Source organism: Rhipicephalus sanguineus, chromosome 5 (genome assembly GCF_013339695.2).
Source record: "Rhipicephalus sanguineus isolate Rsan-2018 chromosome 5, BIME_Rsan_1.4, whole genome shotgun sequence".
Lineage (NCBI taxonomy): Eukaryota > Metazoa > Arthropoda > Arachnida > Ixodida > Ixodidae > Rhipicephalus > Rhipicephalus sanguineus.
In genome coordinates, this window is record NC_051180.1 from 143,852,696 (window position 1) to 143,865,410 (window position 12,715).

Consider the following 12,715-nt stretch of genomic DNA (forward strand, 5'->3'; position numbering starts at 1 on the left):
AATGCAAAAAAAAAGAGAGAGAGAGAGAAAAACCCACTCGTGTATCTATATTTAGGCGCATGTTGAAGAACCCCGGATGGTGAAAATTGTCGTAAACACCGCTACGGCGTGACTTAAGTTAACATCGTGGTTATGGTAAGCTAAACCGCATAATTTAATTACGATGAGAATAGAAGGTTAGTGACGACTTTAGCGTGCCACCCTTCATATAAACACTCACGGAAAAGACGCAACAGGAAGCGCGTTCACTTACGGCATTCGTACGCAAGCTACTTATGCTTTATTTCTTGGCGTCGATTCCTTTGCAGCTTCATGCAATACTTTAGCACCGCAGAAAAAAGACAGCTAAAACACGTTTTCTCTCTCTCTCATTTAACAATAGCACAGATCCAGTAATGCTGAGAGCGATATGATCCGTATCACACCAGGGAACGAACAAGCAGATTATGGGATAAGAAAATTATTCGGACTGTTTCCATATCGACGCCGATACGGCATTCACGCGGTGTCAGGCGTGATCGGCTTTTCGCATTTAAGATATCCTTCACCTGGCATATGAAATCTCTCATCGATTTTTTTTGTATGTGCCATATACTTTTTATTGTTTTTCCCTTACTCTCCTTTTTCATTGTTGGTGTCCCCCAATGTATGTCACTGGGACATAGATACTACGGCTGAATGCCGACCTTTCGATGTACGTGAAGCATTACCTGTGTGATGGAGACGCACGCGTTGTTATCTTATCATGAAGGGCACGTGTTGTTCTTTTATCGTTAAAGTTTGCACAATGGTATCGGTCGTTCTCCCGTGAGCTTTCTAATTATTATTTCTTTTTTTATGCTCGTGCATATGACAAAAGGAGTTACGCAATGTAGCTAGATGATAACACAGTAAGGCTGAATAGTAGGCATTTAAATTCAACTATGCTTATAGAATAAGCTTCGTTATAGAATAAGAGACTACTTTAGTCGTTATCTGAATGGTAACAGGTAGCTTGCAGAAGCGTTGACTGTTGGGCCAGTTGGTGCATCATTGTGAAATCGTCGAATGGAACAAAGCACAGTACAGGAAGAAACGTTGTGGATAGGACAGAACGTCTATCCTGTCCACAACGATTTCACACTTATGTTGGTTGGTTGGTTCGTGTAGTTGAACGTCCCAAATAGACTAAGGCCATAGTAAACAACGTAGTGGAGGTTCCCGTATAACTTTGACCACCTGGGGTTCTTTAACGTGCGCTGACGTCGCACAGTACAAGGGACTTCTAGCATTTCGCCTCTATCGAAATGCGACCGTCGCTGCCAGGATCGCATCCGCGGCTTTCAAATCAGCAGCCGAGCATCCGTAACCACTATAGGCCACAGGCGGTTGAATGGTAACATTCAGCAAGACAGGAAGCCGAAGTGAAAACAAGCTCCATTGGCGTTGCAGATTTTTACACTTTCTTTTCGGCGTAAGTTAAACGTAGTTCAGTAATAGAGCGTTGCATTGCATTGCATCCAGAGAGATAGATAAAGAGAGAGAGAAATAGCTGACGAAAGCTTTTGGTGTCAGGCCTGCTACTTTCTGGGCTTGCTGCTTCAGATAGGGTACTGCGTACTGGTACACTGTTGCCAGCACCCCACCTGTACGCTGGTGCAATAGGAGCGCTATGTGTACACTGGTACACATAACACTCCCAGAATGATTGCACACACGAGGACTCTCGCTGTGATAATTGTTCTCGTGCGACAGAAAAGCACCTAGAAGGAAAATGTGAGCGACGACGAGACCTTGACATTCCCGCCCCATCTTATCGTTACGTCATTGTAGACCTTGGGCAACGCCTAGTTGAAGCTAGATTGTGTGTGTTTTTTTTCCTGGCTTAAAAATAAATAAAAAGAGAGACTTCGCTCAAAAAGATAAAGAAAAACGAGCGAGCAACCCGGCATATATATTTTTTTTCTGTGCTATATGTCTGCGCAATAGCAAGGATTCAAATACAAAATATTACCTATAACATTGAGTCTTAACAATTACGTCACGGGTAGCTAGCGCCGCGGTACGGTCGCGACCATCAATGACTGGAAGCTCTGGTCAGTTCGCTTGTAGGGCAACGTTATAACGCTGAAGTAGAGATAGCCTTTAAAAAGTAAACCACTATAGCTAGCCTAAAGTGTACTTATTTATGGTATCTTATCAATTACCTTTTGATTAAGAAACAGTGAAAGTATGTTATCCCATATTATCCATGTGTAAACGCATCTCTGTGCCTCAGACAACTAACAGCTGTCTAGACGCTTCACATTGTTTGATTTACTGAGACCACCTGCGGTGCGAACGTGCGCGCCGTATTCGTCGCTGCAGACTATACCGCTTTCACATGGCTGGAACTCGTCTGCCTTTCAAAACTCCAGCCTACGTGTTCGGAGCCTAACGTATCTTGTTTATATAATACCAGCCGGGAAATGAATATTCAGATGTGCCTCACTGAACATGACGAAAACGAAAATAGGAAGTCCTATCACTTCTCTTTCTTTGTCACTTTTAGGGGCGAAGCTCCTTAAGGCGGCACCCGTTCGTCCCTCGTAGTAGTAGTCGTAGTCCGTAACAAGTCTTACGTTTTGACCTCCAAGGTGGTGCCGGTGGGAGATTTTTCCTGTGCGTTGTTGAACAATAAAAAATTCGCAGCGTGCGCGTTAACTAAAAGCCGAATTCTTCTGTCTCTCATTCCCCATTAGCAGCCATTGGCATGTTCCAGTAGGAAACGTTAGTAGAAGTAGAAGTGTAAGTGTTAGCTAAAAGCCGACTTCTTCTGTCTCTCATTCCCATTAGCAGCCATTGTTTACCTCCAAGGTAGTGCCTGGTGAGATTTCTCCTGTGCGTGATTAAACAATAAAAATTTTGTTCAAAACGCCGTTGATTGATGAAATAAACCAATGAAAGACGCCAGATGTTTTGTAAAAGCAGAACGAAAGAACGCCAGATGTTTCTAAAGCAAAACGAAAAGACGCCAGCTGCTTAACGAAAGACGCCAAATTTTTCTAAAGCAATGGTTTTCTAAACAATGAAAATTCACAGCGTACATGTAAAATTAAAGTGAGCTGCAAGTCGTCATAACTCATCGAACCTTTAGTATAAACGCGCCCGATCTCATGTCGGTGATGATGTACTGGGCAGAATTCACGGAAGATTCACGGTTTACCGATGAACCTCCGCAGCTTCGCCCACTCATCATCATTCACTCTGTGGATATGCTGTGATTTTTAAACAATCCTTCTTCTGAACATTCATCCTTCCTTTATCTCTCACTTTATTAATGACACGTAAGCGGTTAATGTGACACCGGTCACCTTTTTTGTCATGAAATCAATTATTTGGCGGCGAAGTCGTAACCGTTGTCACTTTATAAGTTGTCTCGGGAAATTACGGTATCTGTTCTTCACATTAACTATCAGTGTACGCTGATGCAGAAGTCACATCGCCACTGATGGTACGTATATCTGTCATGCGAATCTGGGCATTTCTTCCTGCGTAAACCTACTCGTTTATTTTTTTATCGTATACATTTCTCCTGAGAAAAACTCCCAGCTTTTTCCTGGCTTTTGCCGCTATAGCCGGGATGATCCAACGAATCTAATCACCTTTCCCCTGCTATCTCTTATTCAATTGGACCGAAATGCCATCCTTAATAATGCTTTAACTCACACCCTTCTGTCATATCTCTCTCTCGCTCGCTCACCCACACGCTTACTCTCTCTCTTGCATGTAGATACGTTTATTAACATTCATCTACAAGTCTGTAAAAATCCGAACTTCTGTTCGTGTTCTCAGACAGCCCCAAATACCCTGAATTTTTTATGCGACATTAAATGTTTATAGCCGCCGCGGTGGAGCAGTGGTTTGACGGTGCTCGGCTGCTGACACGAAAGCGGCGGGTTCGATCCCGGCCGCGGCAGTGGCATTTTCATGGATGCAAAGTGCTCGAGGCCCGTGTACTGTGTGGTGTCAGTGCACGTTGAACCCCCCCCCCCTCCCCAGGTGGTCGAATTTATCCATCCGGAGCACTCCACAGGCGGCTTCTTTCGCAGCCCTAGTCGCTTTGGGACGCTAAATCCCACAAACCAACCAACCGTTAAATGTTTATGTTCGGTGACATCCTGTACTTTCGCTCAAAACATTACACGTGCCCATGCTCGTGAATTGAGTGCATTCAGCGCTTTTCCGGCAGATTTCACGGTTTCATTTTATTTACTCTGCAGCGAGGAAGTGTCGGTGCCATCTTTAATACCGTGCCATTAAAAAGAGAGGTATCTTTGAGAGCGTGTGTTTACTTTTTATTTTGTTATTTTTTTAACAAATTGCTTCAGAACTGGTACTGCAGCTGCAATGCAGTTATTGAAGCTGATCGACCGGAAGGGCGGTAGTCACCCGCAGCACAAATCACGGCGTGAGTTAATTAACTTTCACGAGTCGTCCTTTCAATAACTTCCCGCGGCGCACATGTGGCGTTCCTAAACTGGATATGTACATACAACAACGTAGACATATTAGCGGCGGTAGCATTAAAGATATAGCTACTCCGATTTCGAAATCTCCGTCTGTGTTACGTGGTACAAAATAGGTAAATAGATATATTAACTGTTATTCGTTCTTAAGTGGCCTCCCCCGCGCGTTGCAAAGCAAATTTAACAACAGCGATGTATGACAACGTTTTCCGGATGGACAACAGAAAAAAAAGGGAGGGTGCAGGTGTCTCAAATTAGTTGCTATCCTATGAATTCGTGACAAGAAAAGATCAGACTCGAGCACTTCTTGCTGGTATAATAACACACTGTCATGGTACATATGCTTCTCAGTTATCGTAAGCTGCGCCTATCATATAATTTTTCATAGTGTATGCACCTGCAATATTTACTTATCTATTTATCGAAGTACCCATTAAGCCTTTGATAGTCGTTACTGTACGTGTGTATTTGCATGTGTGTGCGTGTGGGTGTAAGGGGGGGGGGTGGCTTACGTAAAAGGAAAAACAACCATACGGGTAGCGTAGAATAAAACACAGCAACACCATCATGCTTATACTATTGCAACATGGAGCGAATGAACAGACATATCATTTGAAGCTCTATTGGCAGTATCACTTGGTAACTGATTCCAGACTTAAATTGTATTAGGGGAAGAAAGGCTTACTAAACAAATTTGTTTTACACAAAGTCTTGTTAACGGAGTTCGTCATCAACTCTCGCCGACACGTGGTAAGGCGTACTTAAATACTTCATGTTATCGATGTCTATCGTTGAATGAAGATTATTACGAAACACATTTAATCTATGAATTGAAGCGGCCTTCTTGCGGCATGTCCCACCCCATTGTCTTTTTGGCCTCTGTTACACTGAACTTTCTTATGTACTACTGTGTGCTACTACCGCGTACTGTCCCAGATTATCGGTAGGAGGAGGAGGGGGGGCGGAGGAAAACGGAAGGACAGGGAGGTTAGACAGTTCTCAGACCGGCTGGCTACCCTGTGCTAAGGAAAGGGGAATAAAAGATGATAGAAAAGAGATGTTACAAATAAAAGAAGAGAGAGATAAAAAAAACAATAATACCATAAAGGACACTGCTCTAAGTCTGTCTCTGAGACTATAGTTGTCCGCAAGAAGCGCAACAACGCTATCAAAGCTATATCTCGGATTCATCAAAGCGCCTTCCCCCTGTTGCATACTCTTCAATGGAAACTTGAGTTGTTTGCTTGGCGGCTCGCCCAGAATGCTGCTACATTTGAACGTCACGACGAATGACGTGACGCAAAAAAGCAAAGAGATACACGTACAGTCCGGCTCATCCATGAGTAATCGGTGGGACTTTATGTATCCCTAATTTAGCGAATAAGAAGCTCCTGGTTCAAGTGCCTGTCGTTAAAATACAGTATCGATACGTCTGTGGGTAAAGCCCGACGTTATAGATTTCTCCCTGGCAAAACATTATGGTACTACAATAATCGACAACGACGCCAGAATGATCGACTTTACCACCACCGATATCATCAACATCATCAAAGGACAGGCATATTCGGATGTCATATAAGCTCACTGTCAGCACAGCACATTTTCTTTTATCGTGTCGCGTCAGTTCTGAAAATAAAGGAAGGAACACTATCGTGTATTCGTTCACCATGAAGGCTGTTTATGAAGGAGCCTCTATCGGCCTCCACCCACGGTGTAATATGTAATGGGCGTGTGCGCCTTGACGGTTTCACTTCCCCTTGCTATAATTTTGTTTGCTCTCGGTGTAGTATGTTGTGAAGACCGAACGAGGAAGACAGGCATACAGGAAAAGGAGCTGTTTGGGCATGATGTTTACCGTTTTGTGCATCGATTTAACGCAGCATGGGCAGCGAGAGCGTAGCATGCAGATCTTCGAGCGCTTTTCGATTTCGCTCCGCGTCGATTTGCTCCGCATGGCATCGTGGTGACGACAAACACATTAGCGATCATTTTGCATGATGCACGTCTTTATTCTTTATTCAGACAAGACTCGCAGCGCCAACGGCATTATTGTGAGGGGCATAACATGCTATAAAACAAACCAACGCAGTTTTGGCCCACAATCTCCGATGATAACGAATTGCGGTCCGATATGGTACAAGCGGAAAGAAAGAAAAATTAAGATCTGTCCCGCGGAAATACTTTACACTCATCGTCTCTTCGGGTTGACAAGTAATGCGAGCGCCGCCTGTGACGTCACACTCGCTCGTTAAATTAACATTTGCGCCACCGGAAGGAAACTCTGCAAGCACATCAAGGCGTGTTTGTCGTACAAGGGTACTAAAATAAGCGTCATGGCAAAGCCTAATGGAAGACATTGGTCATTCTGGAATCTTTCTCATCTCTCTCTGCGTGTGTGTGTGTGCGTGTGTGTGTGTGAGAAAAACTTGGCAGTGGGCTAGTTGGTAAACATTACCGATGATTTTTGCGCAAACTTTACAAAAAGTGACTGGGGACAGAGAAAGACCACACACAACTAACAGCTGTTTATTAGAACTATGGAATGAAATATATACGGTGACCCACGCATGCGCAACACTGCCCTTAGCTACGACGCCCCCTGCTCTCCTTTATCATCTTGATTTCCATATCGGTGAGCGCAATATAAGGCGCGCTAATACACTTCCCCTCTGCTATATATCTCACCTATATAGGCACCGTATATATTTCATTCCATAGTTCTAATAAACAGTTGTTAGTTTGCGCTCATATGTGCCGTGTGTGTGGTCTTTCTCTGTCCCCAGTCACTTCTTGTAAAGTTTGCGCAAAAATCATCGATAATGTGTGTGTGTGTTCCCCGGGAGATAAGACGGGTATTTCAAATTACACTCACGGAAGTTTTCAACGTGTAAAAATTGCAGTAGTGGCTTTGTGAACTTCTCATCCATGAGCCGACGCCTATATAACTTCACTTATTCTTTCGTAGCATGACAGCTATTAACATGCTGTCTTAAGCGGTACTCTATCCTGGGCAAAACCGCTGCAGATGCACCTGTTTGCTTGCAGTTATTCTACCCGTTTACTAATGTAGGTACTGAAAACGTAGCAAACGTTAGTAACGGTAGAAGAAAGCTAGCAACCGCTGCAGTTACTACCTGTATTCCCTTGCAATTTCTAACTTTTGACATTTTATTGGATTTTCTGGAGCGGAAACCGGGATTTATGTGACGTGATTTACGGCGGCCGTCACAATCTGTATTCTACAAACATGGACGTCCAAAGAGGCGAATCATATGCAGTGACAAACAGACCTGCAAGAAAGGGCGCTGAAAGAACTATGTGGGAGGGTACGTGCCACCTTGCATGGCCGCATGCACTCTAAGAAAAAAAAAAGAGTACGTGTTACTTATGTCGGTGAGTCCCAACTTGCCACGCATATGACTATCTTTAAAGAGACACGTTAACTCTCTTTTGGGGTCCCATGACTCCCCGAAGAGAGTATAATGATCTCCAAAGAGAGTCACTTGTCTTCCTAAAGAGAGTCATATGCGTGGCACGTCAGGACTCCCGAAAAGAGTCAAATGACTCTCTTTTTCCTTCTTCTTAGAGTATAGTTGCCGGGGTTCATGCCACCCGCGACTCCTCTACGTTATGCTATAGGTTATTGCAGCTTCTTGTCCGCTCTGTGTAATATTATTAATAATAAAAAGCTGAAGCAGAGAGACCGTACTGCTTGGCTAAACAGACATCGTTCCACTTCAGTGCTCCTCTATACACAAATGAAAGTTGACACACGCTTGTCAATATTGTCACGCGACGGTGGACGACGTCAAGGCCATCTGTCAGTCCAAATTATTTGGTGTCACTCTTACCTACTAGCTCTAGCGTAGCCAGGAGGGGGGAAGGGGCTTCAACCCCCCCCCCCCCTGCAACTTTTGAATTTTGCACAGTATATATACATTCGCAGATACAAACAGACGCTCGAACATACATATTGTTCGGACACATCACCCCCCCCCCTCAAAAAAAAAGAAGATTCTGGCTATGCTTATGCCTTGTACCAATACGCAATACGCGGATTGGACATGTTGTTCCAGTGTCAAACACAAAAGGCTTTCTACATATGTTCTAAAGTGCCGTCCTTGGAGGCGGACTACAGCGCAGCGAACATAAATTTTCAAGCAGTGTTGTGCAAATAAGCTGTAAAGCAGTGGAGAGCTGAACATTAGGCTGATTACTCTGTGCCTGGCCCTTAGTACACTCTTAAAAAAAAGAGAGTCAAAAGGGAGTCACGTCTGCTTGACTCTCTTTGTGGCAGCCGATGACCACCTTTTTTTCTAAGGGGAGTCACAATGCTCTGGTCGACGCTCCTGAATGAAATAGATGACTCCCTTGCTCCAAGGGAGTCAGTGATGGTTCTGCATATAGAGGGTGGGTTTTTTTTAAAAAGAAAGCTTCACTGGCTGCGACCAAGATACAGTTCGCTGCTTTGGCTTGTGGTATACCGAAAAATTTTGGTTGAGAATATATAACATGGATTCGTAAAATGTGGAATTACGCACGTATTGTGTTATGGCTTCAGTTACGATATTGCTGAAACGGCCCTTCGAAAACGTCTACAAGTAAACAGGGTTCTTAAAAAATCTTGCCCCCAAGCGAAACATTCAGAGTTATGACAACGTTTAACAATGGCAGCGCTGACAAATTTGCGAATCTTCGCACGTTTGCAAGCGAGGTTTGTAGATTCCTACGACAGCATGTATGGCAGAAAACATACATTTATTAGTGAAATGGACGTGCATGGTGTTGAACGCACTGGCGATCGGGAACACATCTAACTCGACGGCCGTAAAAACATGTGCCGCAAAGCTGGCATGATAACCGCGCAGACCGGTTATCAAGGCGACGCTTTACCGCGTCTCCTAAAGAGCGACAATTATACCAGAATTATAGCGCGCGTGGTCATCATTTCTGCCCGCCACAGCTAAACTATATCTTCACGATAATCCGCGCGGGCCACCAAATCGCTCAGCAAACGTTGAGCACAGCTAGGCACGCACACACGGCCTCACCGCACTCTCCCTAGCCCCTAGAGCAGGGGATGCACGTTCACCTGCGCCCCCTCCCACCGTACAGCCCTTACAGACACACACAGGGCACGCTTCGCCTCCTCCACCCTGATAGTATTCAATAGAGCTTTAACTATGCATGGATGTGTGTTCTATAGCACCAAAACAAAACCGAAACCATTTAGGCGTTCGTGGAGGCTACTTTAATCCAAAGCCGAAGCAATGCCTTTGGCCGAAGGTAGCCGACAGCCATTTTGGCGTCGTTAGACGGCATTGTTCGTGATCCGTCTCGTTGTGGTCGTTCTTTAGTCCGCCAGAATAATCTGTGTCGTCAGGCGTGATTGCAAGTGATTGTTTTGCGTGACTTTCTTCGTGTTATGCATTCGTGGCGTAGTATCGTATCGTCGGCTCGCTCTTGCCGTGTCTGGCTGATCGTTTTCGTTTTGCGTGACTTTCCTTCCGTGCTATGCATTCGTGGCGTAGTATCGTGTCGTCGGCTCACGTTTGCCGTGCCTGGCTGAAGCAGTGTCACTCAGTGTTTGGGAAAAGCAGCCTCCGGAGGGAGAAGTCCCTGCAGTAAGCTTCGTTTCGTCGTGAACTTGCCTGAGCAAGATGGCAGCGCATGACGGATCCCAGTGGCACCGACAGACGAAGCCTGTGGACGACGCTCCTACGGTCGTTATAGATTTCAGGTGAGTTCTTCCGGCTTCTGCCTACAACTCTTTTATTCGCTTCACACGTAGCTTTGCCACTTGTCTTTCTGATGTTCCAGTTGCACGGATTTTGCTATCGTGTTTCAATGGCTTGGCAACGACGAAAACCGCACTGGACTATCCAGTAGCGGGTAAAACGGAGTGGTGCGCGCCAATATCGTGTTTCCTTATTCCATACATGCCAGAAAAACATGAAACTGCGAGTTGAAATCTCGGTTGCAAGTCGAGTGTGGTGACACGTAGAGCAACGTTGCACCGATATATATTTGAAGGGTAAGTAAGATCAGCTGATCAAAATCAATCTAATGCACCCGGCCCGAACATGCCTGATATCCAGATCATGATTTTGGCTCGTGAAACTCTAGAATTTAGTGTTTCTTTCCTTTGCTACCCAGACGTTGAAACACGTTTAACACGTATTTATTCGCTGCATATTCGAACTTCTCGCCGTGTGTGCTTGTTTGTTTGTTTGTTTGTTTGTTTGTGTGTGTGTGTGTGTGTGTGTGTGTGCGTGCGTGCGTGCGTAACTGCTATAAAACTTTGATGCAATAGCTTTTGTAGCACGGTTTCATTTAATTGAAACAGTGGTGACTTGATCTTATGATGCTAAAAATTATCATGCAACAAAGGTAAATGAGAGTTCACTTCAAAGTTGTAGTTTTTTTTTTTTTTTTGTCCACAAACTGCATACGAGCATAACCTCATCCTCCTGTGATACTTGCTTTGTCTAATGTGGTGTGGTGCTAGTACCTAATAGTAAACACAACACCGGCTAGTAATAATGGCAGTAAACATACTGCTCAAACGCTGTGTTTCGTGGATATTGGATGCCTTTGTTATACCAGCCGTGGTTCAGTTCGTTATTATTTTCAACACAAAGATACAGTCTACAGTGATGTTGTGGGCAGTGGACAAAAATCCTTTAAAATGGACTTGGAAGCGTTACGCTGCGAAGCCCAAGGACGCGGGTTCTATTCCTGACCCCGGCAGCTGCATTTAGAAGGGGGCGAGATACAGAAACTCCCATGCCCTCTGATTTGTGCACGTTGAAGAACTCCAGGTAGTTGAAATTAATCCGTGATCTCCCACTATGTAGCACCGCTTAATCGCATTGTGCTTTTCGCTCATAAATCTCTAGCAATTATTGCTTCGTCATTATACCTCGAAACACTCGCTGTATCCTATTTGAATTCTATTCGCCATAGTCTGCAATGAATATTTAGCACTTTTTACAGCAGGGTACCTCATTTGACATTCTTTTACAATGCACCTTAATTGTCCCAATTTCGTGCCATAATCAGCTGTTGTTTTTAATATGTATATAAGTCACTTCAGCACTGTTCCTTTTTGTTTGACCGCTTCTCATCACCTCGATTGTTTGAGGTTTGAGGTGATGTTTGTGCTGCACAGTTTGCCCGAGTTTGCTCCCAACCCTCTATACTGGTCAACGCTGGCTGGTGGGTTGTCCTTCCAGACAAACGGAAAAACGAGACCTTTGCCTGTTGATATAGATCTGAAGAAAAAATGGCACATTAGGCCTTTAGAATAGCTGCACCTTCGTGCAGCTGTTCTGAAGCCAGGCACTAGAAGGGCACGCTCACAATGATGCGACAGAAAGAAGGCAGTGAAGGCAAGCCTAGTCTTGTCGTACATTCGCCATATTTCGTGTAGCTGTATACACATTTTGCCGTTTTCTTCGTTAAACTAATAATAACATTTGGCGTTTAACATCCCAAAACCACGATATGATTGAGAGACGCCGTAGTAGAGGGCTCTGGAAATTTCGACTACCTGGGGTTCTTTAACGTGCAGCTAAATCTAAGTACACGGGCCTCAAACATTTTCGCCTCCAACGAAAATGCAGCCGCCGAGGCCGGGACTCGATCCCGCGACCTACAGGTCTTCGTTAAAATACTGCTAGTCTAGTGGTTATGGTGCTCTACTGCTGACCCGCAGGTTGCGGGATCGAATCCTGGCCGCCGCGGCCGCATTTTCGATGGAGGCGAAAATGGTTTAGACCCGTGTGCTTAGATTTAGGTGCACGTTAAAGAACTCCAGGTGGTCGAAACTTCCGAAGCCCTCCACTACGGCGTCTCTCATAATCTTATCGTGGTTTTGGGACGTCAAACCCCAACAATTATTATTATTATTAAAATACTGCTGCCATGCTATACAGGGTGATTTTTTTTCAGACAGTACATATCTTTTATAAAAAAACTCTATGACAGTCACGCTCCAGTAGTACTCTAGTTCGAGGCGGAAATATTCTGCCGCAACAAAAAATGCGTTGACGGGACTAATTAACAAAAACCCGTTAACTAATTTTTATTTATTGACTTGAGGGCAGTTGTTTATATTAGAAATTTGTAGTGCGTGCCGCTTTATGGTATACCCATTTTTCAGAAATCATGAAAGTTTTACGTAACTCGAGATATTTATTGTGAAATTTTAAGGGCTAAATCAAAAC

The 12,715-nt window shown here is 44.4% G+C and overlaps 1 protein-coding gene across 1 annotated transcript in view; it reads left to right on the forward strand.

Annotated features, from left to right (window-relative positions):
- LOC119394295 (lipid droplet-associated hydrolase) overlaps positions 1 to 12,715 on the forward strand; it is a 107,490-nt gene that overhangs the window by 8,129 nt on the left and 86,646 nt on the right. The window lies entirely within an intron of this gene.